General features: G+C 37.7%; 47 non-coding genes across 47 annotated transcripts; all 47 read right to left on the bottom strand.

The window, feature by feature from the left end:
* Nucleotides 1-48: 48 nt before the first annotated feature.
* TRNAI-UAU (transfer RNA isoleucine (anticodon UAU)) lies at nucleotides 49-141 on the bottom strand. The gene is given in 2 exon segments: nucleotides 49-84; nucleotides 104-141. It is a non-coding gene; the product is annotated as a tRNA-Ile (tRNA).
* Nucleotides 142-579: 438 nt separating this feature from the next.
* TRNAR-CCU (transfer RNA arginine (anticodon CCU)) lies at nucleotides 580-652 on the bottom strand. Its single transcript has one exon. It is a non-coding gene; the product is annotated as a tRNA-Arg (tRNA).
* Nucleotides 653-1,111: 459 nt separating this feature from the next.
* TRNAI-UAU (transfer RNA isoleucine (anticodon UAU)) lies at nucleotides 1,112-1,204 on the bottom strand. The gene is given in 2 exon segments: nucleotides 1,112-1,147; nucleotides 1,167-1,204. It is a non-coding gene; the product is annotated as a tRNA-Ile (tRNA).
* Nucleotides 1,205-2,175: 971 nt separating this feature from the next.
* TRNAI-UAU (transfer RNA isoleucine (anticodon UAU)) lies at nucleotides 2,176-2,268 on the bottom strand. The gene is given in 2 exon segments: nucleotides 2,176-2,211; nucleotides 2,231-2,268. It is a non-coding gene; the product is annotated as a tRNA-Ile (tRNA).
* Nucleotides 2,269-2,707: 439 nt separating this feature from the next.
* Nucleotides 2,708-2,780, bottom strand: TRNAR-UCU (transfer RNA arginine (anticodon UCU)). The gene has a single exon. It is a non-coding gene; the product is annotated as a tRNA-Arg (tRNA).
* A 459-nt stretch (nucleotides 2,781-3,239) lies between these two features.
* TRNAI-UAU (transfer RNA isoleucine (anticodon UAU)) lies at nucleotides 3,240-3,332 on the bottom strand. The gene is given in 2 exon segments: nucleotides 3,240-3,275; nucleotides 3,295-3,332. It is a non-coding gene; the product is annotated as a tRNA-Ile (tRNA).
* A 439-nt stretch (nucleotides 3,333-3,771) lies between these two features.
* Nucleotides 3,772-3,844, bottom strand: TRNAR-CCU (transfer RNA arginine (anticodon CCU)). Its single transcript has one exon. It is a non-coding gene; the product is annotated as a tRNA-Arg (tRNA).
* A 459-nt stretch (nucleotides 3,845-4,303) lies between these two features.
* On the bottom strand, nucleotides 4,304-4,396 carry TRNAI-UAU (transfer RNA isoleucine (anticodon UAU)). The gene is given in 2 exon segments: nucleotides 4,304-4,339; nucleotides 4,359-4,396. It is a non-coding gene; the product is annotated as a tRNA-Ile (tRNA).
* Nucleotides 4,397-5,367: 971 nt separating this feature from the next.
* Nucleotides 5,368-5,460, bottom strand: TRNAI-UAU (transfer RNA isoleucine (anticodon UAU)). The gene is given in 2 exon segments: nucleotides 5,368-5,403; nucleotides 5,423-5,460. It is a non-coding gene; the product is annotated as a tRNA-Ile (tRNA).
* Nucleotides 5,461-5,899: 439 nt separating this feature from the next.
* On the bottom strand, nucleotides 5,900-5,972 carry TRNAR-UCU (transfer RNA arginine (anticodon UCU)). The gene has a single exon. It is a non-coding gene; the product is annotated as a tRNA-Arg (tRNA).
* A 459-nt stretch (nucleotides 5,973-6,431) lies between these two features.
* On the bottom strand, nucleotides 6,432-6,524 carry TRNAI-UAU (transfer RNA isoleucine (anticodon UAU)). The gene is given in 2 exon segments: nucleotides 6,432-6,467; nucleotides 6,487-6,524. It is a non-coding gene; the product is annotated as a tRNA-Ile (tRNA).
* Nucleotides 6,525-6,963: 439 nt separating this feature from the next.
* On the bottom strand, nucleotides 6,964-7,036 carry TRNAR-CCU (transfer RNA arginine (anticodon CCU)). The gene has a single exon. It is a non-coding gene; the product is annotated as a tRNA-Arg (tRNA).
* A 459-nt stretch (nucleotides 7,037-7,495) lies between these two features.
* Nucleotides 7,496-7,588, bottom strand: TRNAI-UAU (transfer RNA isoleucine (anticodon UAU)). Its single transcript is given in 2 exon segments — nucleotides 7,496-7,531; nucleotides 7,551-7,588. It is a non-coding gene; the product is annotated as a tRNA-Ile (tRNA).
* A 439-nt stretch (nucleotides 7,589-8,027) lies between these two features.
* TRNAR-CCU (transfer RNA arginine (anticodon CCU)) lies at nucleotides 8,028-8,100 on the bottom strand. Its single transcript has one exon. It is a non-coding gene; the product is annotated as a tRNA-Arg (tRNA).
* Nucleotides 8,101-8,559: 459 nt separating this feature from the next.
* TRNAI-UAU (transfer RNA isoleucine (anticodon UAU)) lies at nucleotides 8,560-8,652 on the bottom strand. The gene is given in 2 exon segments: nucleotides 8,560-8,595; nucleotides 8,615-8,652. It is a non-coding gene; the product is annotated as a tRNA-Ile (tRNA).
* Nucleotides 8,653-9,091: 439 nt separating this feature from the next.
* On the bottom strand, nucleotides 9,092-9,164 carry TRNAR-CCU (transfer RNA arginine (anticodon CCU)). Its single transcript has one exon. It is a non-coding gene; the product is annotated as a tRNA-Arg (tRNA).
* A 459-nt stretch (nucleotides 9,165-9,623) lies between these two features.
* On the bottom strand, nucleotides 9,624-9,716 carry TRNAI-UAU (transfer RNA isoleucine (anticodon UAU)). Its single transcript is given in 2 exon segments — nucleotides 9,624-9,659; nucleotides 9,679-9,716. It is a non-coding gene; the product is annotated as a tRNA-Ile (tRNA).
* Nucleotides 9,717-10,155: 439 nt separating this feature from the next.
* Nucleotides 10,156-10,228, bottom strand: TRNAR-UCU (transfer RNA arginine (anticodon UCU)). Its single transcript has one exon. It is a non-coding gene; the product is annotated as a tRNA-Arg (tRNA).
* A 459-nt stretch (nucleotides 10,229-10,687) lies between these two features.
* On the bottom strand, nucleotides 10,688-10,780 carry TRNAI-UAU (transfer RNA isoleucine (anticodon UAU)). The gene is given in 2 exon segments: nucleotides 10,688-10,723; nucleotides 10,743-10,780. It is a non-coding gene; the product is annotated as a tRNA-Ile (tRNA).
* A 439-nt stretch (nucleotides 10,781-11,219) lies between these two features.
* On the bottom strand, nucleotides 11,220-11,292 carry TRNAR-UCU (transfer RNA arginine (anticodon UCU)). The gene has a single exon. It is a non-coding gene; the product is annotated as a tRNA-Arg (tRNA).
* Nucleotides 11,293-11,751: 459 nt separating this feature from the next.
* TRNAI-UAU (transfer RNA isoleucine (anticodon UAU)) lies at nucleotides 11,752-11,844 on the bottom strand. Its single transcript is given in 2 exon segments — nucleotides 11,752-11,787; nucleotides 11,807-11,844. It is a non-coding gene; the product is annotated as a tRNA-Ile (tRNA).
* Nucleotides 11,845-12,283: 439 nt separating this feature from the next.
* TRNAR-CCU (transfer RNA arginine (anticodon CCU)) lies at nucleotides 12,284-12,356 on the bottom strand. The gene has a single exon. It is a non-coding gene; the product is annotated as a tRNA-Arg (tRNA).
* A 991-nt stretch (nucleotides 12,357-13,347) lies between these two features.
* Nucleotides 13,348-13,420, bottom strand: TRNAR-CCU (transfer RNA arginine (anticodon CCU)). Its single transcript has one exon. It is a non-coding gene; the product is annotated as a tRNA-Arg (tRNA).
* A 459-nt stretch (nucleotides 13,421-13,879) lies between these two features.
* Nucleotides 13,880-13,972, bottom strand: TRNAI-UAU (transfer RNA isoleucine (anticodon UAU)). Its single transcript is given in 2 exon segments — nucleotides 13,880-13,915; nucleotides 13,935-13,972. It is a non-coding gene; the product is annotated as a tRNA-Ile (tRNA).
* Nucleotides 13,973-14,411: 439 nt separating this feature from the next.
* Nucleotides 14,412-14,484, bottom strand: TRNAR-CCU (transfer RNA arginine (anticodon CCU)). The gene has a single exon. It is a non-coding gene; the product is annotated as a tRNA-Arg (tRNA).
* A 459-nt stretch (nucleotides 14,485-14,943) lies between these two features.
* On the bottom strand, nucleotides 14,944-15,036 carry TRNAI-UAU (transfer RNA isoleucine (anticodon UAU)). The gene is given in 2 exon segments: nucleotides 14,944-14,979; nucleotides 14,999-15,036. It is a non-coding gene; the product is annotated as a tRNA-Ile (tRNA).
* Nucleotides 15,037-15,475: 439 nt separating this feature from the next.
* On the bottom strand, nucleotides 15,476-15,548 carry TRNAR-UCU (transfer RNA arginine (anticodon UCU)). The gene has a single exon. It is a non-coding gene; the product is annotated as a tRNA-Arg (tRNA).
* Nucleotides 15,549-16,006: 458 nt separating this feature from the next.
* TRNAI-UAU (transfer RNA isoleucine (anticodon UAU)) lies at nucleotides 16,007-16,099 on the bottom strand. The gene is given in 2 exon segments: nucleotides 16,007-16,042; nucleotides 16,062-16,099. It is a non-coding gene; the product is annotated as a tRNA-Ile (tRNA).
* Nucleotides 16,100-16,538: 439 nt separating this feature from the next.
* TRNAR-UCU (transfer RNA arginine (anticodon UCU)) lies at nucleotides 16,539-16,611 on the bottom strand. Its single transcript has one exon. It is a non-coding gene; the product is annotated as a tRNA-Arg (tRNA).
* A 459-nt stretch (nucleotides 16,612-17,070) lies between these two features.
* Nucleotides 17,071-17,163, bottom strand: TRNAI-UAU (transfer RNA isoleucine (anticodon UAU)). Its single transcript is given in 2 exon segments — nucleotides 17,071-17,106; nucleotides 17,126-17,163. It is a non-coding gene; the product is annotated as a tRNA-Ile (tRNA).
* A 538-nt stretch (nucleotides 17,164-17,701) lies between these two features.
* Nucleotides 17,702-17,774, bottom strand: TRNAR-CCU (transfer RNA arginine (anticodon CCU)). Its single transcript has one exon. It is a non-coding gene; the product is annotated as a tRNA-Arg (tRNA).
* A 458-nt stretch (nucleotides 17,775-18,232) lies between these two features.
* Nucleotides 18,233-18,325, bottom strand: TRNAI-UAU (transfer RNA isoleucine (anticodon UAU)). Its single transcript is given in 2 exon segments — nucleotides 18,233-18,268; nucleotides 18,288-18,325. It is a non-coding gene; the product is annotated as a tRNA-Ile (tRNA).
* Nucleotides 18,326-18,764: 439 nt separating this feature from the next.
* Nucleotides 18,765-18,837, bottom strand: TRNAR-CCU (transfer RNA arginine (anticodon CCU)). The gene has a single exon. It is a non-coding gene; the product is annotated as a tRNA-Arg (tRNA).
* A 459-nt stretch (nucleotides 18,838-19,296) lies between these two features.
* TRNAI-UAU (transfer RNA isoleucine (anticodon UAU)) lies at nucleotides 19,297-19,389 on the bottom strand. Its single transcript is given in 2 exon segments — nucleotides 19,297-19,332; nucleotides 19,352-19,389. It is a non-coding gene; the product is annotated as a tRNA-Ile (tRNA).
* Nucleotides 19,390-19,828: 439 nt separating this feature from the next.
* On the bottom strand, nucleotides 19,829-19,901 carry TRNAR-UCU (transfer RNA arginine (anticodon UCU)). Its single transcript has one exon. It is a non-coding gene; the product is annotated as a tRNA-Arg (tRNA).
* A 458-nt stretch (nucleotides 19,902-20,359) lies between these two features.
* TRNAI-UAU (transfer RNA isoleucine (anticodon UAU)) lies at nucleotides 20,360-20,452 on the bottom strand. Its single transcript is given in 2 exon segments — nucleotides 20,360-20,395; nucleotides 20,415-20,452. It is a non-coding gene; the product is annotated as a tRNA-Ile (tRNA).
* Nucleotides 20,453-20,891: 439 nt separating this feature from the next.
* On the bottom strand, nucleotides 20,892-20,964 carry TRNAR-UCU (transfer RNA arginine (anticodon UCU)). The gene has a single exon. It is a non-coding gene; the product is annotated as a tRNA-Arg (tRNA).
* A 459-nt stretch (nucleotides 20,965-21,423) lies between these two features.
* TRNAI-UAU (transfer RNA isoleucine (anticodon UAU)) lies at nucleotides 21,424-21,516 on the bottom strand. Its single transcript is given in 2 exon segments — nucleotides 21,424-21,459; nucleotides 21,479-21,516. It is a non-coding gene; the product is annotated as a tRNA-Ile (tRNA).
* Nucleotides 21,517-21,955: 439 nt separating this feature from the next.
* TRNAR-UCU (transfer RNA arginine (anticodon UCU)) lies at nucleotides 21,956-22,028 on the bottom strand. The gene has a single exon. It is a non-coding gene; the product is annotated as a tRNA-Arg (tRNA).
* A 458-nt stretch (nucleotides 22,029-22,486) lies between these two features.
* TRNAI-UAU (transfer RNA isoleucine (anticodon UAU)) lies at nucleotides 22,487-22,579 on the bottom strand. The gene is given in 2 exon segments: nucleotides 22,487-22,522; nucleotides 22,542-22,579. It is a non-coding gene; the product is annotated as a tRNA-Ile (tRNA).
* Nucleotides 22,580-23,018: 439 nt separating this feature from the next.
* Nucleotides 23,019-23,091, bottom strand: TRNAR-CCU (transfer RNA arginine (anticodon CCU)). The gene has a single exon. It is a non-coding gene; the product is annotated as a tRNA-Arg (tRNA).
* A 459-nt stretch (nucleotides 23,092-23,550) lies between these two features.
* On the bottom strand, nucleotides 23,551-23,643 carry TRNAI-UAU (transfer RNA isoleucine (anticodon UAU)). The gene is given in 2 exon segments: nucleotides 23,551-23,586; nucleotides 23,606-23,643. It is a non-coding gene; the product is annotated as a tRNA-Ile (tRNA).
* A 439-nt stretch (nucleotides 23,644-24,082) lies between these two features.
* Nucleotides 24,083-24,155, bottom strand: TRNAR-UCU (transfer RNA arginine (anticodon UCU)). The gene has a single exon. It is a non-coding gene; the product is annotated as a tRNA-Arg (tRNA).
* A 457-nt stretch (nucleotides 24,156-24,612) lies between these two features.
* TRNAI-UAU (transfer RNA isoleucine (anticodon UAU)) lies at nucleotides 24,613-24,705 on the bottom strand. Its single transcript is given in 2 exon segments — nucleotides 24,613-24,648; nucleotides 24,668-24,705. It is a non-coding gene; the product is annotated as a tRNA-Ile (tRNA).
* A 439-nt stretch (nucleotides 24,706-25,144) lies between these two features.
* TRNAR-UCU (transfer RNA arginine (anticodon UCU)) lies at nucleotides 25,145-25,217 on the bottom strand. The gene has a single exon. It is a non-coding gene; the product is annotated as a tRNA-Arg (tRNA).
* A 457-nt stretch (nucleotides 25,218-25,674) lies between these two features.
* On the bottom strand, nucleotides 25,675-25,767 carry TRNAI-UAU (transfer RNA isoleucine (anticodon UAU)). The gene is given in 2 exon segments: nucleotides 25,675-25,710; nucleotides 25,730-25,767. It is a non-coding gene; the product is annotated as a tRNA-Ile (tRNA).
* Nucleotides 25,768-26,207: 440 nt separating this feature from the next.
* Nucleotides 26,208-26,280, bottom strand: TRNAR-UCU (transfer RNA arginine (anticodon UCU)). The gene has a single exon. It is a non-coding gene; the product is annotated as a tRNA-Arg (tRNA).
* Nucleotides 26,281-26,296: the final 16 nt, after the last annotated feature.

The raw sequence follows: 26,296 nt of genomic DNA, 5'->3' as shown, positions 1-26,296 counted from the left end.
TTTGGCTAACGCATTTGTTCAAAATAACAAAGGAAGACAAGAAAAGTCTGCTCCAGGTGAGGCTTGAACTCACAACCTCGGCATAGCTCATCAGTTACTGCTTTATAAGTACCGCACGCTGACCGATTGCGCCACTGGAGCAGCTGCTGGGCTGCAGCATTGCATATATGAAAAAAAAACAATCAGAAATTTAAAATGAAAAATTTGCTCCGAAATGTAACTATTTGATAAAACAGGATTTGTGTTGTTGCTTTTTCCACAGTTTGAAAATACATTTTTTACCAGATCACAATCTTTATGAAGAATCAATTGAGACATTTATCACACTGGCCAATGGGCATTTTTAAATTGAAACATCCTGTTGCTTCAGGAAGTGCACATGTGCATTGGCTGGGATGAACACACGCTCTGTTGCTATATTTATATGCTGTATTTGTAATATCGTATTTTATTATTTAGCATGGTCACACTTCTTTCAATTAAAAGTAGCAATCTTTCTTTTTTGGAGAATTTTGCAAGATCAAATTCAAACTGGTAGAAAGATTAGACAGAACATGCGCTGTTTCAGAGATAAGCAAACACCCCAGATGGGACTTGAACCCACAATCCCTGGCTTAGGAGGCCAGTGCCTTATCCATTAGGCCACTGGGGCTTCTCAAGGTAGTTCATGCCGTGGGTTCTATTTTCTGTAGCAGGCAATTATCCGTTTTAATTGCATTTTCAAAAATGGTCTTGTAAGTTTGTACTCCAACTTGAAAACAACCATAACCACGTGCTTCTTTCTTTTCTGCTGAGAGCCAGGGCTTCCTTTGTCATGTCCTTTTCATCATGTAGTCACTCCACATTATTGATGCCAATGAAGAAAATAATATTTGGCTCCCAGAAGCCTTAAAAAAACAATTTATCTTTTACATTTCCCTTTACAATATGGTACTAGATCATGGTAAAACTGGTGAGACTTTTGTAATATACAGCAAATTAAACAAGAAACCATAAAAAGTAAATATCTCTCGGAAACTTCCTTCTCAATCGTTTAAGTAGATCATGATGGAACTCGAGAAACTTTGGCTAACGCATTTGTTCAAAATAACAAAGGAAGACAAGAAAAGTCTGCTCCAGGTGAGGCTTGAACTCACAACCTCGGCATAGCTCATCAGTTACTGCTTTATAAGTACCGCGCGCTGACCGATTGCGCCACTGGAGCAGCTGCTATGCTGCAGCATTGCATATATGAAAAAAAAACAATCAGAAATTTAAAATGAAAAATTTGCTCCGAAATGTAACTATTTGATAAAACAGGATTTGTGTTGTTGCTTTTTCCACAGTTTGAAAATACATTTTTTACCAGATCACAATCTTTATGAAGAATCAATTGAGACATTTATCACACTGGCCAATGGGCATTTTTAAACTGAAACATCCTGTTGCTTCAGGAAGTGCACATGTGCATTGGCTGGGATGAACACACGCTCTGTTGCTATATTTTATATGCTGTATTTGTAATATCGTATTTTATTATTTAGCATGGTCACACTTCTTTCAATTAAAAGTAGCAATCTTTCTTTTTTGGAGAATTTTGCAAGATCAAATTCAAACTAGTAGAAAGATTAGACAGACCATGCGCTGTTCCAGAGATAAGCAAACACCACAGATGGGACTTGAACCCACAATCCCTGGCTTAGGAGACCAGTGCCTTATCCATTAGGCCACTGGGGCTTCTCAAGGAAGTTCATGCCGTGGGTTCTATTTTCTGTAGCAGGCAATTATCCATTTTAATTGCATTTTCAAAAATGGTCTTGTAAGTTTGTACTCCAACTTGAAAACAACCATAACCACGTGCTTCTTTCTTTTCTGCTGAGAGCCAGGGCTTCCTTTGTCATGTCCTTTTCATCATGTAGTCACTCCACATTATTGATGCCAATGAAGGAAATAATATTTGGCTCCCAGAAGCCTTAAAAAAACAATTTATCTTTTACATTTCCCTTTACAATATGGTACTAGATCATGGTAAAACTGATGAGACTTTTGTAATATACGGCAAATTAAACAAGAAACCATAAAAAGTAAATATCTCTCGGAAACTTCCTTCTCAATCGTGCAAGTAGATCATGATGAAACTCGAGAAACTTTGGCTAACGCATTTGTTCAAAATAACAAAGGAAGACAAGAAAAGTCTGCTCCAGGTGAGGCTTGAACTCACAACCTCGGCATAGCTCATCAGTTACTGCTTTATAAGTACCGCACGCTGACCGATTGCGCCACTGGAGCAGCTGCTGGGCTGCAGCATTGCATATATGAAAAAAAAACAATCAGAAATTTAAAATGAAAAATTTGCTCCGAAATGTAACTATTTGATAAAACAGGATTTGTGTTGTTGCTTTTTCCACAGTTTTAAAATACATTTTTTACCAGATCACAATCTTTATGAAGAATCAATTGAGACATTTATCACACTGGCCAATGGGCATTTTTAAACTGAAACATCCTGTTGCTTCAGGAAGTGCACATGTGCATTGGCTGGGATGAACACACGCTCTGTTGCTATATTTTATATGCTGTATTTGTAATATCGTATTTTATTATTTAGCATGGTCACACTTCTTTCAATTAAAAGTAGCAATCTTTCTTTTTTGGAGAATTTTGCAAGATCAAATTCAAACTGGTAGAAAGATTAGACAGACCATGCGCTGTTTCAGAGATAAGCAAACACCCCAGATGGGACTTGAACCCACAATCCCTGGCTTAGAAGGCCAGTGCCTTATCCATTAGGCCACTGGGGCTTCTCAAGGTAGTTCATGCCGTGGGTTCTATTTTCTGTAGCAGGCAATTATCCGTTTTAATTGCATTTTCAAAAATGGTCTTGTAAGTTTGTACTCCAACTTGAAAACAACCATAACCACGTGCTTCTTTCTTTTCTGCTGAGAGCCAGGGCTTCCTTTGTCATGTCCTTTTCATCATGTAGTCACTCCACATTATTGATGCCAATGAAGGAAATAATATTTGGCTCCCAGAAGCCTTAAAAAAACAATTTATCTTTTACATTTCCCTTTACAATATGGTACTAGATCATGGTAAAACTGGTGAGACTTTTGTAATATACAGCAAATTAAACAAGAAACCATAAAAAGTAAATATCTCTCGGACACTTCCTTCTCAATCGTGCAAGTAGATCATGATGGAACTCGAGAAACTTTGGCTAACGCATTTGTTCAAAATAACAAAGGAAGACAAGAAAAGTCTGCTCCAGGTGAGGCTTGAACTCACAACCTCGGCATAGCTCATCAGTTACTGCTTTATAAGTACCGCGCGCTGACCGATTGTGCCACTAGAGCAGCTGCTGGGCTGCAGCATTGCATATATGAAAAAAAAACAATCAGAAATTTAAAATGAAAAATTTGCTCCGAAATGTAACTATTTGATAAAACAGGATTTGTGTTGTTGCTTTTTCCACAGTTTGAAAATACATTTTTTACCAGATCACAATCTTTATGAAGAATCAATTGAGACATTTATCACACTGGCCAATGGGCATTTTTAAACTGAAACATCCTGTTGCTTCAGGAAGTGCACATGTGCATTGGCTGGGATGAACACACGCTCTGTTGCTATATTTTATATGCTGTATTTGTAATATCGTATTTTATTATTTAGCATGGTCACACTTCTTTCAATTAAAAGTCGCAATCTTTCATTTTTGGAGAATTTTGCAAGATCAAATTCAAACTGGTAGAAAGATTAGACAGACCATGCGCTGTTTCAGAGATAAGCAAACACCCCAGATGGGACTTGAACCCACAATCCCTGGCTTAGGAGGCCAGTGCCTTATCCATTAGGCCACTGGGGCTTCTCAAGGTAGTTCACGCCGTGGGTTCTATTTTCTGTAGCAGGCAATTATCCGTTTTAATTGCATTTTCAAAAATGGTCTTGTAAGTTTGTACTCCAACGTGAAAACAACCATAACCACGTGCTTCTTTCTTTTCTGCTGAGAGCCAGGGCTTCCTTTGTCATGTCCTTTTCATCATGTAGTCACTCCACATTATTGATGCCAATGAAGAAAATAATATTTGGCTCCCAGAAGCCTTAAAAAAACAATTTATCTTTTACATTTCCCTTTACAATATGGTACTAGATCATGGTAAAACTGGTGAGACTTTTGTAATATACAGCAAATTAAACAAGAAACCATAAAAAGTAAATATCTCTCGGAAACTTCCTTCTCAATCGTGCAAGTAGATCATGATGGAACTCGAGAAACTTTGGCTAACGCATTTGTTCAAAATAACAAAGGAAGACAAGAAAAGTCTGCTCCAGGTGAGGCTTTAACTCACAACCTCGGCATAGCTCATCAGTTACTGCTTTATAAGTACCGCGCGCTGACCGATTGCGCCACTGGAGCAGCTGCTGAGCTGCAGCATTGCATATATGAAAAAAAAACAATCAGAAATTTAAAATGAAAAATTTGCTCCGAAATGTAACTATTTGATAAAACAGGATTTGTGTTGTTGCTTTTTCCACAGTTTGAAAATACATTTTTTACCAGATCACAATCTTTATGAAGAATCAATTGAGACATTTATCACACTGGCCAATGGGCATTTTTAAACTGAAACATCCTGTTGCTTCAGGAAGTGCACATGTGCATTGGCTGGGATGAACACACGCTCTGTTGCTATATTTTATATGCTGTATTTGTAATATCGTATTTTATTATTTAGCATGGTCACACTTCTTTCAATTAAAAGTAGCAATCTTTCTTTTTTGGAGAATTTTGCAAGATCAAATTCAAACTAGTAGAAAGATTAGACAGACCATGCGCTGTTCCAGAGATAAGCAAACACCACAGATGGGACTTGAACCCACAATCCCTGGCTTAGGAGACCAGTGCCTTATCCATTAGGCCACTGGGGCTTCTCAAGGAAGTTCATGCCGTGGGTTCTATTTTCTGTAGCAGGCAATTATCCATTTTAATTGCATTTTCAAAAATGGTCTTGTAAGTTTGTACTCCAACTTGAAAACAACCATAACCACGTGCTTCTTTCTTTTCTGCTGAGAGCCAGGGCTTCCTTTGTCATGTCCTTTTCATCATGTAGTCACTCCACATTATTGATGCCAATGAAGGAAATAATATTTGGCTCCCAGAAGCCTTAAAAAAACAATTTATCTTTTACATTTCCCTTTACAATATGGTACTAGATCATGGTAAAACTGATGAGACTTTTGTAATATACGGCAAATTAAACAAGAAACCATAAAAAGTAAATATCTCTCGGAAACTTCCTTCTCAATCGTGCAAGTAGATCATGATGAAACTCGAGAAACTTTGGCTAACGCATTTGTTCAAAATAACAAAGGAAGACAAGAAAAGTCTGCTCCAGGTGAGGCTTGAACTCACAACCTCGGCATAGCTCATCAGTTACTGCTTTATAAGTACCGCACGCTGACCGATTGCGCCACTGGAGCAGCTGCTGGGCTGCAGCATTGCATATATGAAAAAAAAACAATCAGAAATTTAAAATGAAAAATTTGCTCCGAAATGTAACTATTTGATAAAACAGGATTTGTGTTGTTGCTTTTTCCACAGTTTTAAAATACATTTTTTACCAGATCACAATCTTTATGAAGAATCAATTGAGACATTTATCACACTGGCCAATGGGCATTTTTAAACTGAAACATCCTGTTGCTTCAGGAAGTGCACATGTGCATTGGCTGGGATGAACACACGCTCTGTTGCTATATTTTATATGCTGTATTTGTAATATCGTATTTTATTATTTAGCATGGTCACACTTCTTTCAATTAAAAGTAGCAATCTTTCTTTTTTGGAGAATTTTGCAAGATCAAATTCAAACTGGTAGAAAGATTAGACAGACCATGCGCTGTTTCAGAGATAAGCAAACACCCCAGATGGGACTTGAACCCACAATCCCTGGCTTAGAAGGCCAGTGCCTTATCCATTAGGCCACTGGGGCTTCTCAAGGTAGTTCATGCCGTGGGTTCTATTTTCTGTAGCAGGCAATTATCCGTTTTAATTGCATTTTCAAAAATGGTCTTGTAAGTTTGTACTCCAACTTGAAAACAACCATAACCACGTGCTTCTTTCTTTTCTGCTGAGAGCCAGGGCTTCCTTTGTCATGTCCTTTTCATCATGTAGTCACTCCACATTATTGATGCCAATGAAGGAAATAATATTTGGCTCCCAGAAGCCTTAAAAAAACAATTTATCTTTTACATTTCCCTTTACAATATGGTACTAGATCATGGTAAAACTGGTGAGACTTTTGTAATATACAGCAAATTAAACAAGAAACCATAAAAAGTAAATATCTCTCGGACACTTCCTTCTCAATCGTGCAAGTAGATCATGATGGAACTCGAGAAACTTTGGCTAACGCATTTGTTCAAAATAACAAAGGAAGACAAGAAAAGTCTGCTCCAGGTGAGGCTTGAACTCACAACCTCGGCATAGCTCATCAGTTACTGCTTTATAAGTACCGCGCGCTGACCGATTGTGCCACTAGAGCAGCTGCTGGGCTGCAGCATTGCATATATGAAAAAAAAACAATCAGAAATTTAAAATGAAAAATTTGCTCCGAAATGTAACTATTTGATAAAACAGGATTTGTGTTGTTGCTTTTTCCACAGTTTGAAAATACATTTTTTACCAGATCACAATCTTTATGAAGAATCAATTGAGACATTTATCACACTGGCCAATGGGCATTTTTAAACTGAAACATCCTGTTGCTTCAGGAAGTGCACATGTGCATTGGCTGGGATGAACACACGCTCTGTTGCTATATTTTATATGCTGTATTTGTAATATCGTATTTTATTATTTAGCATGGTCACACTTCTTTCAATTAAAAGTCGCAATCTTTCATTTTTGGAGAATTTTGCAAGATCAAATTCAAACTGGTAGAAAGATTAGACAGACCATGCGCTGTTTCAGAGATAAGCAAACACCCCAGATGGGACTTGAACCCACAATCCCTGGCTTAGGAGGCCAGTGCCTTATCCATTAGGCCACTGGGGCTTCTCAAGGTAGTTCACGCCGTGGGTTCTATTTTCTGTAGCAGGCAATTATCCGTTTTAATTGCATTTTCAAAAATGGTCTTGTAAGTTTGTACTCCAACGTGAAAACAACCATAACCACGTGCTTCTTTCTTTTCTGCTGAGAGCCAGGGCTTCCTTTGTCATGTCCTTTTCATCATGTAGTCACTCCACATTATTGATGCCAATGAAGAAAATAATATTTGGCTCCCAGAAGCCTTAAAAAAACAATTTATCTTTTACATTTCCCTTTACAATATGGTACTAGATCATGGTAAAACTGGTGAGACTTTTGTAATATACAGCAAATTAAACAAGAAACCATAAAAAGTAAATATCTCTCGGAAACTTCCTTCTCAATCGTGCAAGTAGATCATGATGGAACTCGAGAAACTTTGGCTAACGCATTTGTTCAAAATAACAAAGGAAGACAAGAAAAGTCTGCTCCAGGTGAGGCTTTAACTCACAACCTCGGCATAGCTCATCAGTTACTGCTTTATAAGTACCGCGCGCTGACCGATTGCGCCACTGGAGCAGCTGCTGAGCTGCAGCATTGCATATATGAAAAAAAAACAATCAGAAATTTAAAATGAAAAATTTGCTCCGAAATGTAACTATTTGATAAAACAGGATTTGTGTTGTTGCTTTTTCCACAGTTTGAAAATACATTTTTTACCAGATCACAATCTTTATGAAGAATCAATTGAGACATTTATCACACTGGCCAATGGGCATTTTTAAACTGAAACATCCTGTTGCTTCAGGAAGTGCACATGTGCATTGGCTGGGATGAACACACGCTCTGTTGCTATATTTTATATGCTGTATTTGTAATATCGTATTTTATTATTTAGCATGGTCACACTTCTTTCAATTAAAAGTAGCAATCTTTCTTTTTTGGAGAATTTTGCAAGATCAAATTCAAACTAGTAGAAAGATTAGACAGACCATGCGCTGTTCCAGAGATAAGCAAACACCACAGATGGGACTTGAACCCACAATCCCTGGCTTAGGAGGCCAGTGCCTTATCCATTAGGCCACTGGGGCTTCTCAATGTAGTTCACGCTGTGGGTTCTATTTTCTGTAGCAGGCAATTATCCGTTTTAATTGCATTTTCAAAAATGGTCTTGTAAGTTTGTACTCCAACTTGAAAACAACCATAACCACGTGCTTCTTTCTTTTCTGCTGAGAGCCAGGGCTTCCTTTGTCATGTCCTTTTCATCATGTAGTCACTCCACATTATTGATGCCAATGAAGAAAATAATATTTGGCTCCCAGAAGCCTTAAAAAAACAATTTATCTTTTACATTTCCCTTTACAATATGGTACTAGATCATGGTAAAACTGGTGAGACTTTTGTAATATACAGCAAATTAAACAAGAAACCATAAAAAGTAAATATCTCTCGGAAACTTCCTTCTCAATCGTGCAAGTAGATCATGATGGAACTCGAGAAACTTTGGCTAACGCATTTGTTCAAAATAACAAAGGAAGACAAGAAAAGTCTGCTCCAGGTGAGGCTTTAACTCACAACCTCGGCATAGCTCATCAGTTACTGCTTTATAAGTACCGCGCGCTGACCGATTGCGCCACTGGAGCAGCTGCTGAGCTGCAGCATTGCATATATGAAAAAAAAACAATCAGAAATTTAAAATGAAAAATTTGCTCCGAAATGTAACTATTTGATAAAACAGGATTTGTGTTGTTGCTTTTTCCACAGTTTGAAAATACATTTTTTACCAGATCACAATCTTTATGAAGAATCAATTGAGACATTTATCACACTGGCCAATGGGCATTTTTAAACTGAAACATCCTGTTGCTTCAGGAAGTGCACATGTGCATTGGCTGGGATGAACACACGCTCTGTTGCTATATTTTATATGCTGTATTTGTAATATCGTATTTTATTATTTAGCATGGTCACACTTCTTTCAATTAAAAGTAGCAATCTTTCTTTTTTGGAGAATTTTGCAAGATCAAATTCAAACTAGTAGAAAGATTAGACAGACCATGCGCTGTTCCAGAGATAAGCAAACACCACAGATGGGACTTGAACCCACAATCCCTGGCTTAGGAGGCCAGTGCCTTATCCATTAGGCCACTGGGGCTTCTCAAGGTAGTTCATGCCGTGGGTTCTATTTTCTGTAGCAGGCAATTATCCATTTTAATTGCATTTTCAAAAATGGTCTTGTAAGTTTGTACTCCAACTTGAAAACAACCATAACCACGTGCTTCTTTCTTTTCTGCTGAGAGCCAGGGCTTCCTTTGTCATGTCCTTTTCATCATGTAGTCACTCCACATTATTGATGCCAATGAAGAAAATAATATTTGGCTCCCAGAAGCCTTAAAAAAACAATTTATCTTTTACATTTCCCTTTACAATATGGTACTAGATCATGGTAAAACTGGTGAGACTTTTGTAATATACGGCAAATTAAACAAGAAACCATAAAAAGTAAATATCTCTCGGAAACTTCCTTCTCAATCGTGCAAGTAGATCATGATGGAACTCGAGAAACTTTGGCTAACGCATTTGTTCAAAATAACAAAGGAAGACAAGAAAAGTCTGCTCCAGGTGAGGCTTGAACTCACAACCTCGGCATAGCTCATCAGTTACTGCTTTATAAGTACCGCACGCTGACCGATTGCGCCACTGGAGCAGCTGCTGGGCTGCAGCATTGCATATATGAAAAAAAAACAATCAGAAATTTAAAATGAAAAATTTGCTCCGAAATGTAACTATTTGATAAAACAGGATTTGTGTTGTTGCTTTTTCCACAGTTTGAAAATACATTTTTTACCAGATCACAATCTTTATGAAGAATCAATTGAGACATTTATCACACTGGCCAATGGGCATTTTTAAACTGAAACATCCTGTTGCTTCAGGAAGTGCACATGTGCATTGGCTGGGATGAACACACGCTCTGTTGCTATATTTTATATGCTGTATTTGTAATATCGTATTTTATTATTTAGCATGGTCACACTTCTTTCAATTAAAAGTAGCAATCTTTCTTTTTTGGAGAATTTTGCAAGATCAAATTCAAACTGGTAGAAAGATTAGACAGACCATGCGCTGTTTCAGAGATAAGCAAACACCCCAGATGGGACTTGAACCCACAATCCCTGGCTTAGAAGGCCAGTGCCTTATCCATTAGGCCACTGGGGCTTCTCAAGGTAGTTCATGCCGTGGGTTCTATTTTCTGTAGCAGGCAATTATCCATTTTAATTGCATTTTCAAAAATGGTCTTGTAAGTTTGTACTCCAACTTTAAAACAACCATAACCACGTGCTTCTTTCTTTTCTGCTGAGAGCCAGGGCTTCCTTTGTCATGTCCTTTTCATCATGTAGTCACTCCACATTATTGATGCCAATGAAGGAAATAATATTTGGCTCCCAGAAGCCTTAAAAAAACAATTTATCTTTTACATTTCCCTTTACAATATGGTACTAGATCATGGTAAAACTGGTGAGACTTTTGTAATATACAGCAAATTAAACAAGAAACCATAAAAAGTAAATATCTCTCGGACACTTCCTTCTCAATCGTGCAAGTAGATCATGATGGAACTCGAGAAACTTTGGCTAACGCATTTGTTCAAAATAACAAAGGAAGACAAGAAAAGTCTGCTCCAGGTGAGGCTTGAACTCACAACCTCGGCATAGCTCATCAGTTACTGCTTTATAAGTACCGCGCGCTGACCGATTGTGCCACTAGAGCAGCTGCTGGGCTGCAGCATTGCATATATGAAAAAAAAACAATCAGAAATTTAAAATGAAAAATTTGCTCCGAAATGTAACTATTTGATAAAACAGGATTTGTGTTGTTGCTTTTTCCACAGTTTGAAAATACATTTTTTACCAGATCACAATCTTTATGAAGAATCAATTGAGACATTTATCACACTGGCCAATGGGCATTTTTAAACTGAAACATCCTGTTGCTTCAGGAAGTGCACATGTGCATTGGCTGGGATGAACACACGCTCTGTTGCTATATTTTATATGCTGTATTTGTAATATCGTATTTTATTATTTAGCATGGTCACACTTCTTTCAATTAAAAGTAGCAATCTTTCTTTTTTGGAGAATTTTGCAAGATCAAATTCAAACTGGTAGAAAGATTAGACAGACCATGCGCTGTTTCAGAGATAAGCAAACACCCCAGATGGGACTTGAACCCACAATCCCTGGCTTAGAAGGCCAGTGCCTTATCCATTAGGCCACTGGGGCTTCTCAAGGTAGTTCATGCCGTGGGTTCTATTTTCTGTAGCAGGCAATTATCCATTTTAATTGCATTTTCAAAAATGGTCTTGTAAGTTTGTACTCCAACTTTAAAACAACCATAACCACGTGCTTCTTTCTTTTCTGCTGAGAGCCAGGGCTTCCTTTGTCATGTCCTTTTCATCATGTAGTCACTCCACATTATTGATGCCAATGAAGGAAATAATATTTGGCTCCCAGAAGCCTTAAAAAAACAATTTATCTTTTACATTTCCCTTTACAATATGGTACTAGATCATGGTAAAACTGGTGAGACTTTTGTAATATACAGCAAATTAAACAAGAAACCATAAAAAGTAAATATCTCTCGGACACTTCCTTCTCAATCGTGCAAGTAGATCATGATGGAACTCGAGAAACTTTGGCTAACGCATTTGTTCAAAATAACAAAGGAAGACAAGAAAAGTCTGCTCCAGGTGAGGCTTGAACTCACAACCTCGGCATAGCTCATCAGTTACTGCTTTATAAGTACCGCGCGCTGACCGATTGTGCCACTAGAGCAGCTGCTGGGCTGCAACATTGCATATATGAAAAAAAAACAATCAGAAATTTAAAATGAAAAATTTGCTCCGAAATGTAACTATTTGATAAAACAGGATTTGTGTTGTTGCTTTTTCCACAGTTTGAAAATACATTTTTTACCAGATCACAATCTTTATGAAGAATCAATTGAGACATTTATCACACTGGCCAATGGGCATTTTTAAACTGAAACATCCTGTTGCTTCAGGAAGTGCACATGTGCATTGGCTGGGATGAACACACGCTCTGTTGCTATATTTTATATGCTGTATTTGTAATATCGTATTTTATTATTTAGCATGGTCACACTTCTTTCAATTAAAAGTCGCAATCTTTCATTTTTGGAGAATTTTGCAAGATCAAATTCAAACTGGTAGAAAGATTAGACAGACCATGCGCTGTTTCAGAGATAAGCAAACACCCCAGATGGGACTTGAACCCACAATCCCTGGCTTAGGAGGCCAGTGCCTTATCCATTAGGCCACTGGGGCTTCTCAAGGTAGTTCACGCCGTGGGTTCTATTTTCTGTAGCAGGCAATTATCCGTTTTAATTGCATTTTCAAAAATGGTCTTGTAAGTTTGTACTCCAACTTGAAAACAACCATAACCACGTGCTTCTTTCTTTTCTGCTGAGAGCCAGGGCTTCCTTTGTCATGTCCTTTTCATCATGTAGTCACTCCACATTATTGATGCCAATGAAGAAAATAATATTTGGCTCCCAGAAGCCTTAAAAAAACAATTTATCTTTTACATTTCCCTTTACAATATGGTACTAGATCATGGTAAAACTGGTGAGCCTTTTGTAATATACAGCAAATTAAACAAGAAACCATAAAAAGTAAATATCTCTCGGAAACTTCCTTCTCAATCGTGCAAGTAGATCATGATGGAACTCGAGAAACTTTGGCTAACGCATTTGTTCAAAATAACAAAGGAAGACAAGAAAAGTCTGCTCCAGGTGATGCTTTAACTCACAACCTCGGCATAGCTCATCAGTTACTGCTTTATAAGTACCGCGCGCTGACCGATTGCGCCACTGGAGCAGCTGCTGAGCTGCAGCATTGCATATATGAAAAAAAAACAATCAGAAATTTAAAATGAAAAATTTGCTCCGAAATGTAACTATTTGATAAAACAGGATTTGTGTTGTTGCTTTTTCCACAGTTTGAAAATACATTTTTTACCAGATCACAATCTTTATGAAGAATCAATTGAGACATTTATCACACTGGCCAATGGGCATTTTTAAACTGAAACATCCTGTTGCTTCAGGAAGTGCACATGTGCATTGGCTGGGATGAACACACGCTCTGTTGCTATATTTTATATGCTGTATTTGTAATATCGTATTTTATTATTTAGCATGGTCACACTTCTTTCAATTAAAAGTAGCAATCTTTCTTTTTTGGAGAATTTTGCAAGATCAAATTCAAACTAGTAGAAAGATTAGACAGACCATGCGCTGTTCCAGAGATAAGCAAACACCACAGATGGGACTTGAACCCACAATCCCTGGCTTAGGAGGCCAGTGCCTTATCCATTAGGCCACTGGGGCTTCTCAATGTAGTTCACGCTGTGGGTTCTATTTTCTGTAGCAGGCAATTATCCGTTTTAATTGCATTTTCAAAAATGGTCTTGTAAGTTTGTACTCCAACTTGAAAACAACCATAACCACGTGCTTCTTTCTTTTCTGCTGAGAGCCAGGGCTTCCTTTGTCATGTCCTTTTCATCATGTAGTCACTCCACATTATTGATGCCAATGAAGAAAATAATATTTGGCTCCCAGAAGCCTTAAAAAAACAATTTATCTTTTACATTTCCCTTTACAATATGGTACTAGATCATGGTAAAACTGGTGAGACTTTTGTAATATACAGCAAATTAAACAAGAAACCATAAAAAGTAAATATCTCTCGGAAACTTCCTTCTCAATCGTGCAAGTAGATCATGATGGAACTCGAGAAACTTTGGCTAACGCATTTGTTCAAAATAACAAAGGAAGACAAGAAAAGTCTGCTCCAGGTGAGGCTTTAACTCACAACCTCGGCATAGCTCATCAGTTACTGCTTTATAAGTACCGCGCGCTGACCGATTGTGCCACTGGAGCAGCTGCTGAGCTGCAGCATTGCATATATGAAAAAAAAACAATCAGAAATTTAAAATGAAAAATTTGCTCCGAAATGTAACTATTTGATAAAACAGGATTTGTGTTGTTGCTTTTTCCACAGTTTGAAAATACATTTTTTACCAGATCACAATCTTTATGAAGAATCAATTGAGACATTTATCACACTGGCCAATGGGCATTTTTAAACTGAAACATCCTGTTGCTTCAGGAAGTGCACATGTGCATTGGCTGGGATGAACACACGCTCTGTTGCTATATTTTATATGCTGTATTTGTAATATCGTATTTTATTATTTAGCATGGTCACACTTCTTTCAATTAAAAGTAGCAATCTTTCTTTTTTGGAGAATTTTGCAAGATCAAATTCAAACTAGTAGAAAGATTAGACAGACCATGCGCTGTTCCAGAGATAAGCAAACACCACAGATGGGACTTGAACCCACAATCCCTGGCTTAGGAGGCCAGTGCCTTATCCATTAGGCCACTGGGGCTTCTCAAGGTAGTTCATGCCGTGGGTTCTATTTTCTGTAGCAGGCAATTATCCATTTTAATTGCATTTTCAAAAATGGTCTTGTAAGTTTGTACTCCAACTTGAAAACAACCATAACCACGTGCTTCTTTCTTTTCTGCTGAGAGCCAGGGCTTCCTTTGTCATGTCCTTTTCATCATGTAGTCACTCCACATTATTGATGCCAATGAAGAAAATAATATTTGGCTCCCAGAAGCCTTAAAAAAACAATTTATCTTTTACATTTCCCTTTACAATATGGTACTAGATCATGGTAAAACTGGTGAGACTTTTGTAATATACAGCAAATTAAACAAGAAACCATAAAAAGTAAATATCTCTCGGAAACTTCCTTCTCAATCGTGCAAGTAGATCATGATGGAACTCGAGAAACTTTGGCTAACGCATTTGTTCAAAATAACAAAGGAAGACAAGAAAAGTCTGCTCCAGGTGAGGCTTTAACTCACAACCTCGGCATAGCTCATCAGTTACTGCTTTATAAGTACCGCGCGCTGACCGATTGCGCCACTGGAGCAGCTGCTGAGCTGCAGCATTGCATATATGAAAAAAAAACAATCAGAAATTTAAAATGAAAAATTTGCTCCGAAATGTAACTATTTGATAAAACAGGATTTGTGTTGTTGCTTTTTCCACAGTTTGAAAATACATTTTTTACCAGATCACAATCTTTATGAAGAATCAATTGAGACATTTATCACACTGGCCAATGGGCATTTTTAAACTGAAACATCCTGTTGCTTCAGGAAGTGCACATGTGCATTGGCTGGGATGAACACACGCTCTGTTGCTATATTTTATATGCTGTATTTGTAATATCGTATTTTATTATTTAGCATGGTCACACTTCTTTCAATTAAAAGTAGCAATCTTTCTTTTTTGGAGAATTTTGCAAGATCAAATTCAAACTAGTAGAAAGATTAGACAGACCATGCGCTGTTCCAGAGATAAGCAAACACCACAGATGGGACTTGAACCCACAATCCCTGGCTTAGAAGGCCAGTGCCTTATCCATTAGGCCACTGGGGCTTCTCAAGGTAGTTCATGCCGTGGGTTCTTTTTTTGTAGCAGGCAATTATCCATTTTAATTGCATTTTCAAAAATGGTCTTGTAAGTTTGTACTCCAACTTGAAAACAACCATAACCACGTGCTTCTTTCTTTTCTGCTGAGAGCCAGGGCTTCCTTTGTCATGTCCTTTTCATCATGTAGTCACTCCACATTATTGATGCCAATGAAGAAAATAATATTTGGCTCCCAGAAGCCTTAAAAAAACAATTTATCTTTTACATTTCCCTTTACAATATGGTACTAGATCATGGTAAAACTGGTGAGACTTTTGTAATATACGGCAAATTAAACAAGAAACCATAAAAAGTAAATATCTCTCGGAAACTTCCTTCTCAATCGTGCAAGTAGATCATGATGGAACTCGAGAAACTTTGGCTAACGCATTTGTTCAAAATAACAAAGGAAGACAAGAAAAGTCTGCTCCAGGTGAGGCTTGAACTCACAACCTCGGCATAGCTCATCAGTTACTGCTTTATAAGTACCGCACGCTGACCGATTGCGCCACTGGAGCAGCTGCTGGGCTGTAGCATTGCATATATGAAAAAAAAACAATCAGAAATTTAAAATGAAAAATTTGCTCCGAAATGTAACTATTTGATAAAACAGGATTTGTGTTGTTGCTTTTTCCACAGTTTGAAAATACATTTTTTACCAGATCACAATCTTTATGAAGAATCAATTGAGACATTTATCACACTGGCCAATGGGCATTTTTAAACTGAAACATCCTGTTGCTTCAGGAAGTGCACATGTGCATTGGCTGGGATGAACACACGCTCTGTTGCTATATTTTATATGCTGTATTTGTAATATCGTATTTTATTATTTAGCATGGTCACACTTCTTTCAATTAAAAGTAGCAATCTTTCTTTTTTGGAGAATTTTGCAAGATCAAATTCAAACTGGTAGAAAGATTAGACAGACCATGCGCTGTTTCAGAGATAAGCAAACACCCCAGATGGGACTTGAACCCACAATCCCTGGCTTAGAAGGCCAGTGCCTTATCCATTAGGCCACTGGGGCTTCTCAAGGTAGTTCATGCCGTGGGTTCTATTTTCTGTAGCAGGCAATTATCCGTTTTAATTGCATTTTCAAAAATGGTCTTGTAAGTTTGTACTCCAACTTTAAAACAACCATAACCACGTGCTTCTTTCTTTTCTGCTGAGAGCCAGGGCTTCCTTTGTCATGTCCTTTTCATCATGTAGTCACTCCACATTATTGATGCCAATGAAGGAAATAATATTTGGCTCCCAGAAGCCTTAAAAAAACAATTTATCTTTTACATTTCCCTTTACAATATGGTACTAGATCATGGTAAAACTGGTGAGACTTTTGTAATATACAGCAAATTAAACAAGAAACCATAAAAAGTAAATATCTCTCGGACACTTCCTTCTCAATCGTGCAAGTAGATCATGATGGAACTCGAGAAACTTTGGCTAACGCATTTGTTCAAAATAACAAAGGAAGACAAGAAAAGTCTGCTCCAGGTGAGGCTTGAACTCACAACCTTGGCATAGCTCATCAGTTACTGCTTTATAAGTACCGCGCGCTGACCGATTGCGCCACTGGAGCAGCTGCTGGGCTGTAGCATTGCATATATGAAAAAAAAACAATCAGAAATTTAAAATGAAAAATTTGCTCCGAAATGTAACTATTTGATAAAACAGGATTTGTGTTGTTGCTTTTTCCACAGTTTGAAAATACATTTTTTACCAGATCACAATCTTTATGAAGAATCAATTGAGACATTTATCACACTGGCCAATGGGCATTTTTAAACTGAAACATCCTGTTGCTTCAGGAAGTGCACATGTGCATTGGCTGGGATGAACACACGCTCTGTTGCTATATTTTATATGCTGTATTTGTAATATCGTATTTTATTATTTAGCATGGTCACACTTCTTTCAATTAAAAGTCGCAATCTTTCATTTTTGGAGAATTTTGCAAGATCAAATTCAAACTGATAGAAAGATTAGACAGACCATGCGCTGGTCACACTTCTTTCAATTAAAAGTCGCAATCTTTCATTTTTGGAGAATTTTGCAAGATCAAATTCAAACTGGTAGAAAGATTAGACAGACCATGCGCTGTTTCAGAGATAAGCAAACACCCCAGATGGGACTTGAACCCACAATCCCTGGCTTAGGAGGCCAGTGCCTTATCCATTAGGCCACTGGGGCTTCTCAAGGTAGTTCATGCCGTGGGTTCTTTTTTTGTAGCAGGCAATTATCCGTTTTAATTGCATTTTCAAAAATGGTCTTGTAAGTTTGTACTCCAACTTGAAAACAACCATAACCACGTGCTTCTTTCTTTTCTGCTGAGAGCCAGGGCTTCCTTTGTCATGTCCTTTTCATCATGTAGTCACTCCACATTATTGATGCCAATGAAGGAAATAATATTTGGCTCCCAGAAGCCTTAAAAAAACAATTTATCTTTTACATTTCCCTTTACAATATGGTACTAGATCATGGTAAAACTGGTGAGACTTTTGTAATATACAGCAAATTAAACAAGAAACCATAAAAAGTAAATATCTCTCGGACACTTCCTTCTCAATCGTGCAAGTAGATCATGATGGAACTCGAGAAACTTTGGCTAACGCATTTGTTCAAAATAACAAAGGAAGACAAGAAAAGTCTGCTCCAGGTGAGGCTTGAACTCACAACCTCGGCATAGCTCATCAGTTACTGCTTTATAAGTACCGCGCGCTGACCGATTGTGCCACTAGAGCAGCTGCTGGGCTGCAACATTGCATATATGAAAAAAAAACAATCAGAAATTTAAAATGAAAAATTTGCTCCGAAATGTAACTATTTGATAAAACAGGATTTGTGTTGTTGCTTTTTCCACAGTTTGAAAATACATTTTTTACCAGATCACAATCTTTATGAAGAATCAATTGAGACATTTATCACACTGGCCAATGGGCATTTTTAAACTGAAACATCCTGTTGCTTCAGGAAGTGCACATGTGCATTGGCTGGGATGAACACACGCTCTGTTGCTATATTTTATATGCTGTATTTGTAATATCGTATTTTATTATTTAGCATGGTCACACTTCTTTCAATTAAAAGTCGCAATCTTTCATTTTTGGAGAATTTTGCAAGATCAAATTCAAACTGGTAGAAAGATTAGACAGACCATGCGCTGTTTCAGAGATAAGCAAACACCCCAGATGGGACTTGAACCCACAATCCCTGGCTTAGGAGGCCAGTGCCTTATCCATTAGGCCACTGGGGCTTCTCAAGGTAGTTCACGCCGTGGGTTCTATTTTCTGTAGCAGGCAATTATCCGTTTTAATTGCATTTTCAAAAATGGTCTTGTAAGTTTGTACTCCAACTTGAAAACAACCATAACCACGTGCTTCTTTCTTTTCTGCTGAGAGCCAGGGCTTCCTTTGTCATGTCCTTTTCATCATGTAGTCACTCCACATTATTGATGCCAATGAAGAAAATAATATTTGGCTCCCAGAAGCCTTAAAAAAACAATTTATCTTTTACATTTCCCTTTACAATATGGTACTAGATCATGGTAAAACTGGTGAGCCTTTTGTAATATACAGCAAATTAAACAAGAAACCATAAAAAGTAAATATCTCTCGGAAACTTCCTTCTCAATCGTGCAAGTAGATCATGATGGAACTCGAGAAACTTTGGCTAACGCATTTGTTCAAAATAACAAAGGAAGACAAGAAAAGTCTGCTCCAGGTGAGGCTTGAACTCACAACCTCGGCATAGCTCATCAGTTACTGCTTTATAAATACCGCGCGCTGACCGATTGCGCCACTGGAGCAGCTGCTGAGCTGCAGCATTGCATATATGAAAAAAAAACAATCAGAAATTTAAAATGAAAAATTTGCTCCGAAATGTAACTATTTGATAAAACAGGATTTGTGTTGTTGCTTTTTCCACAGTTTGAAAATACATTTTTTACCAGATCACAATCTTTATGAAGAATCAATTGAGACATTTATCACACTGGCCAATGGGCATTTTTAAACTGAAACATCCTGTTGCTTCAGGAAGTGCACATGTGCATTGGCTGGGATGAACACACGCTCTGTTGCTATATTTTATATGCTGTATTTGTAATATCGTATTTTATTATTTAGCATGGTCACACTTCTTTCAATTAAAAGTCGCAATCTTTCATTTTTGGAGAATTTTGCAAGATCAAATTCAAACTGATAGAAAGATTAGACAGACCATGCGCTGTTTCAGAGATAAGCAAACACCCCAGATGGGACTTGAACCCACAATCCCTGGCTTAGAAGGCCAGTGCCTTATCCATTAGGCCACTGGGGCTTCTCAAGGTAGTTCATGCCGTGGGTTCTTTTTTTGTAGCAGGCAATTATCCGTTTTAATTGCATTTTCAAAAATGGTCTTGTAAGTTTGTACTCCAACTTTAAAACAACCATAACCACGTGCTTCTTTCTTTTCTGCTGAGAGCCAGGGCTTCCTTTGTCATGTCCTTTTCATCATGTAGTCACTCCACATTATTGATGCCAATGAAGGAAATAATATTTGGCTCCCAGAAGCCTTAAAAAAACAATTTATCTTTTACATTTCCCTTTACAATATGGTACTAGATCATGGTAAAACTGGTGAGACTTTTGTAATATACAGCAAATTAAACAAGAAACCATAAAAAGTAAATATCTCTCGGACACTTCCTTCTCAATCGTGCAAGTAGATCATGATGGAACTCGAGAAACTTTGGCTAACGCATTTGTTCAAAATAACAAAGGAAGACAAGAAAAGTCTGCTCCAGGTGAGGCTTGAACTCACAACCTCGGCATAACTCATCAGTTACTGCTTTATAAGTACCGCGCGCTGACCGATTGCGCCACTGGAGCAGCTGCTGGGCTGTAGCATTGCATATATGAAAAAAAAACAATCAGAAATTTAAAATGAAAAATTTGCTCCGAAATGTAACTATTTGATAAAACAGGATTTGTGTTGTTGCTTTTTCCACAGTTTGAAAATACATTTTTTACCAGATCACAATCTTTATGAAGAATCAATTGAGACATTTATCACACTGGCCAATGGGCATTTTTAAACTGAAACATCCTGTTGCTTCAGGAAGTGCACATGTGCATTGGCTGGGATGAACACACGCTCTGTTGCTATATTTTATATGCTGTATTTGTAATATCGTATTTTATTATTTAGCATGGTCACACTTCTTTCAATTAAAAGTCGCAATCTTTCATTTTTGGAGAATTTTGCAAAATCAAATTCAAACTTATAGTAAGATTAGACAGACCATGCGCTGTTTCAGAGATAAGCAAACACCCCAGATGGGACTTGAACCCACAATCCCTGGCTTAGAAGGCCAGTGCCTTATCCATTAGGCCACTGGGGCTTCTCAAGGTAGTTCACGCCGTGGGTTCTATTTTCTGTAGCAGGCAATTATCCGTTTTAATTGCATTTTCAAAAATGGTCTTGTAAGTTTGTACTCCAACTTGAAAACAACCATAACCACGTGCTTCTTTCTTTTCTGCTGAGAGCCAGGGCTTCCTTTGTCATGTCCTTTTCATCATGTAGTCACTCCACATTATTGATGCCAATGAAGAAAATAATATTTGGCTCCCAGAAGCCTTAAAAAAACAATTTATCTTTTACATTTCCCTTTACAATATGGTACTAGATCATGGTAAAACTGGTGAGACTTTTGTAATATACAGCAAATTAAACAAGAAACCATAAAAAGTAAATATCTCTCGGAAACTTCCTTCTCAATCGTGCAAGTAGATCATGATGGAACTCGAGAAACTTTGGCTAACGCATTTGTTCAAAATAACAAAGGAAGACAAGAAAAGTCTGCTCCAGGTGAGGCTTGAACTCACAACCTCGGCATAGCTCATCAGTTACTGCTTTATAAGTACCGCGCGCTGACCGATTGCGCCACTGGAGCAGCTGCTGGGCTGTAGCATTGCATATATGAAAAAAAAACAATCAGAAATTTAAAATGAAAAATTTGCTCCGAAATGTAACTATTTGATAAAACAGGATTTGTGTTGTTGCTTTTTCCACAGTTTGAAAATACATTTTTTACCAGATCACAATCTTTATGAAGAATCAATTGAGACATTTATCACACTGGCCAATGGGCATTTTTAAACTGAAACATCCTGTTGCTTCAGGAAGTGCACATGTGCATTGGCTGGGATGAACACACGCTCTGTTGCTATATTTTATATGCTGTATTTGTAATATCGTATTTTATTATTTAGCATGGTCACACTTCTTTCAATTAAAAGTCGCAATCTTTCATTTTTGGAGAATTTTGCAAGATCAAATTCAAACTGATAGAAAGATTAGACAGACCATGCGCTGTTTCAGAGATAAGCAAACACCCCAGATGGGACTTGAACCCACAATCCCTGGCTTAGAAGGCCAGTGCCTTATCCATTAGGCCACTGGGGCTTCTCAAGGTAGTTCATGCCGTGGGTTCTTTTTTTGTAGCAGGCAATTATCCGTTTTAATTGCATTTTCAAAAATGGTCTTGTAAGTTTGTACTCCAACTTGAAAACAACCATAACCACGTGCTTCTTTCTTTTCTGCTGAGAGCCAGGGCTTCCTTTGTCATGTCCTTTTCATCATGTAGTCACTCCACATTATTGATGCCAATGAAGGAAATAATATTTGGCTCCCAGAAGCCTTAAAAAAACAATTTATCTTTTACATTTCCCTTTACAATATGGTACTAGATCATAGTAAAACTGGTGAGACTTTTGTAATATACAGCAAATTAAACAAGAAACCATAAAAAGTAAATATCTCTCGGAAACTTCCTTCTCAATCGTGCAAGTAGATCATGATGGAACTCGAGAAACTTTGGCTAACGCATTTGTTCAAAATAACAAAGGAAGACAAGAAAAATCTGCTCCAGGTGAGGCTTGAACTCACAACCTCGGCATAGCTCATCAGTTACTGCTTTATAAGTACCGCGCGCTGACCGATTGCGCCACTGGAGCAGCTGCTGAGCTGCAGCATTGCATATATGAAAAAAAAACAATCAGAAATTTAAAATGAAAAATTTGCTCCGAAATGTAACTATTTGATAAAACAGGATTTGTGTTGTTGCTTTTTCCACAGTTTGAAAATACATTTTTTACCAGATCACAATCTTTATGAAGAATCAATTGAGACATTTATCACACTGGCCAATGGGCATTTTTAAACTGAAACATCCTGTTGCTTCAGGAAGTGCACATGTGCATTGGCTGGGATGAACACACGCTCTGTTGCTATATTTTATATGCTGTATTTGTAATATCGTATTTTATTATTTAGCATGGTCACACTTCTTTCAATTAAAAGTAGCAATCTTTCTTTTTTGGAGAATTTTGCAAGATCAAATTCAAACTGGTAGAAAGATTAGACAGACCATGCGCTGTTTCAGAGATAAGCAAACACCCCAGATGGGACTTGAACCCACAATCCCTGGCTTAGGAGGCCAGTGCCTTATCCATTAGGCCACTGGGGCTTCTCAAGGTAGTTCGTGCCGTGGGTTCTATTTTCTGTAGCAGGCAATTATCCGTTTTAATTGCATTTTCAAAAATGGTCTTGTAAGTTTGTACTCCAACTTGAAAACAACCATAACCACGTGCTTCTTTCTTTTCTGCTGAGAGCCAGGGCTTCCTTTGTCATGTCCTTTTCATCATGTAGTCACTCCACATTATTGATGCCAATGAAGGAAATAATATTTGGCTCCCAGAAGCCTTAAAAAAACAATTTATCTTTTACATTTCCCTTTACAATATGGTACTAGATCATGGTAAAACTGGTGAGACTTTTGTAATATACAGCAAATTAAACAAGAAACCATAAAAAGTAAATATCTCTCGGACACTTCCTTCTCAATCGTGCAAGTAGATCATGATGGAACTCGAGAAACTTTGGCTAACGCATTTGTTCAAAATAACAAAGGAAGACAAGAAAAGTCTGCTCCAGGTGAGGCTTGAACTCACAACCTCGGCATAGCTCATCAGTTACTGCTTTATAAGTACCGCGTGCTGACCGATTGCGCCACTGGAGCAGCTGCTGGGCTGCAGCATTGCATATATGAAAAAAAAACAATCAGAAATTTAAAATGAAAAATTTGCTCCGAAATGTAACTATTTGATAAAACAGGATTTGTGTTGTTGCCTTTTCCACAGTTTGAAAATACATTTTTTACCAGATCACAATCTTTATGAAGAATCAATTGAGACATTTATCACACTGGCCAATAGGCATTTTTAAACTGAAACATCCTGTTGCTTCAGGAAGTGCACATGTGCATTGGCTGGGATGAACACACGCTCTGTTGCTATATTTTATATGCTGTATTTGTAATATCGTATTTTATTATTTAGCATGGTCACACTTCTTTCAATTAAAAGTCGCAATCTTTCATTTTTGGAGAATTTTGCAAGATCAAATTCAAACTGATAGAAAGATTAGACAGACCATGCGCTGTTTCAGAGATAAGCAAACACCCCAGATGGGACTTGAACCCACAATCCCTGGCTTAGAAGGCCAGTGCCTTATCCATTAGGCCACTGGGGCTTCTCAAGGTAGTTCATGCCGTGGGTTCTTTTTTTGTAGCAGGCAATTATCCGTTTTAATTGCATTTTCAAAAATGGTCTTGTAAGTTTGTACTCCAACTTTAAAACAACCATAACCACGTGCTTCTTTCTTTTCTGCTGAGAGCCAGGGCTTCCTTTGTCATGTCCTTTTCATCATGTAGTCACTCCACATTATTGATGCCAATGAAGGAAATAATATTTGGCTCCCAGAAGCCTTAAAAAACAATTTATCTTTTACATTTCCCTTTACAATATGGTACTAGATCATGGTAAAACTGGTGAGACTTTTGTAATATACAGCAAATTAAACAAGAAACCATAAAAAGTAAATATCTCTCGGACACTTCCTTCTCAATCGTGCAAGTAGATCATGATGGAACTCGAGAAACTTTGGCTAACGCATTTGTTCAAAATAACAAAGGAAGACAAGAAAAGTCTGCTCCAGGTGAGGCTTGAACTCACAACCTCGGCATAGCTCATCAGTTACTGCTTTATAAGTACCGCGCGCTGACCGATTGCGCCACTGGAGCAGCTGCTGGGCTGTAGCATTGCATATATGAAAAAAAAACAATCAGAAATTTAAAATGAAAAATTTGCTCCGAAATGTAACTATTTGATAAAACAGGATTTGTGTTGTTGCTTTTTCCACAGTTTGAAAATACATTTTTTACCAGATCACAATCTTTATGAAGAATCAATTGAGACATTTATCACACTGGCCAATGGGCATTTTTAAACTGAAACATCCTGTTGCTTCAGGAAGTGCACATGTGCATTGGCTGGGATGAACACACGCTCTGTTGCTATATTTTATATGCTGTATTTGTAATATCGTATTTTATTATTTAGCATGGTCACACTTCTTTCAATTAAAAGTCGCAATCTTTCATTTTTGGAGAATTTTGCAAGATCAAATTCAAACTGATAGAAAGATTAGACAGACCATGCGCTGTTTCAGAGATAAGCAAACACCCCAGATGGGACTTGAACCCACAATCCCTGGCTTAGAAGGCCAGTGCCTTATCCATTAGGCCACTGGGGCTTCTCAAGGTAGTTCATGCCGTGGGTTCTTTTTTTGTAGCAGGCAATTATCCGTTTTAATTGCATTTTCAAAAATGGTCTTGTAAGTTTGTACTCCAACTTTAAAACAACCATAACCACGTGCTTCTTTCTTTTCTGCTGAGAGCCAGGGCTTCCTTTGTCATGTCCTTTTCATCATGTAGTCACTCCACATTATTGATGCCAATGAAGGAAATAATATTTGGCTCCCAGAAGCCTTAAAAAACAATTTATCTTTTACATTTCCCTTTACAATATGGTACTAGATCATGGTAAAACTGGTGAGACTTTTGTAATATACAGCAAATTAAACAAGAAACCATAAAAAGTAAATATCTCTCGGACACTTCCTTCTCAATCGTGCAAGTAGATCATGATGGAACTCGAGAAACTTTGGCTAACGCATTTGTTCAAAATAACAAAGGAAGACAAGAAAAGTCTGCTCCAGGTGAGGCTTGAACTCACAACCTCGGCATAACTCATCAGTTACTGCTTTATAAGTACCGCGCGCTGACCGATTGCACCACTGGAGCAGCTGCTGGGCTGTAGCATTGCATATATGAAAAAAAAAACAATCAGAAATTTAAAATGAAAAATTTGCTCCGAAATGTAACTATTTGATAAAACAGGATTTGTGTTGTTGCTTTTTCCACAGTTTGAAAATACATTTTTTACCAGATCACAATCTTTATGAAGAATCAATTGAGACATTTATCACACTGGCCAATGGGCACTTTTAAACTGAAACATCCTGTTGCTTCAGGAAGTGCACATGTGCATTGGCTGGGATGAACACACGCTCTGTTGCTATATTTTATATGCTGTATTTGTAATATCGTATTTTATTATTTAGCATGGTCACACTTCTTTCAATTAAAAGTCGCAATCTTTCATTTTTGGAGAATTTTGCAAGATCAAATTCAAACTGATAGAAAGATTAGACAGACCATGCGCTGTTTCAGAGATAAGCAAACACCCCAGATTGGACTTGAACCCACAATCCCTGGCTTAGAAGGCCAGTGCCTTATCCATTAGGCCACTGGGGCTTCTCAAGGTAGTTCA

The sequence above is a fragment of the Anomaloglossus baeobatrachus genome, chromosome 4 (assembly GCF_048569485.1).
Source record: "Anomaloglossus baeobatrachus isolate aAnoBae1 chromosome 4, aAnoBae1.hap1, whole genome shotgun sequence".
Lineage (NCBI taxonomy): Eukaryota > Metazoa > Chordata > Amphibia > Anura > Aromobatidae > Anomaloglossus > Anomaloglossus baeobatrachus.
Note: the sequence above shows the minus strand (reverse complement) of the source record. Positions and strands in the feature narration are given on the sequence as shown.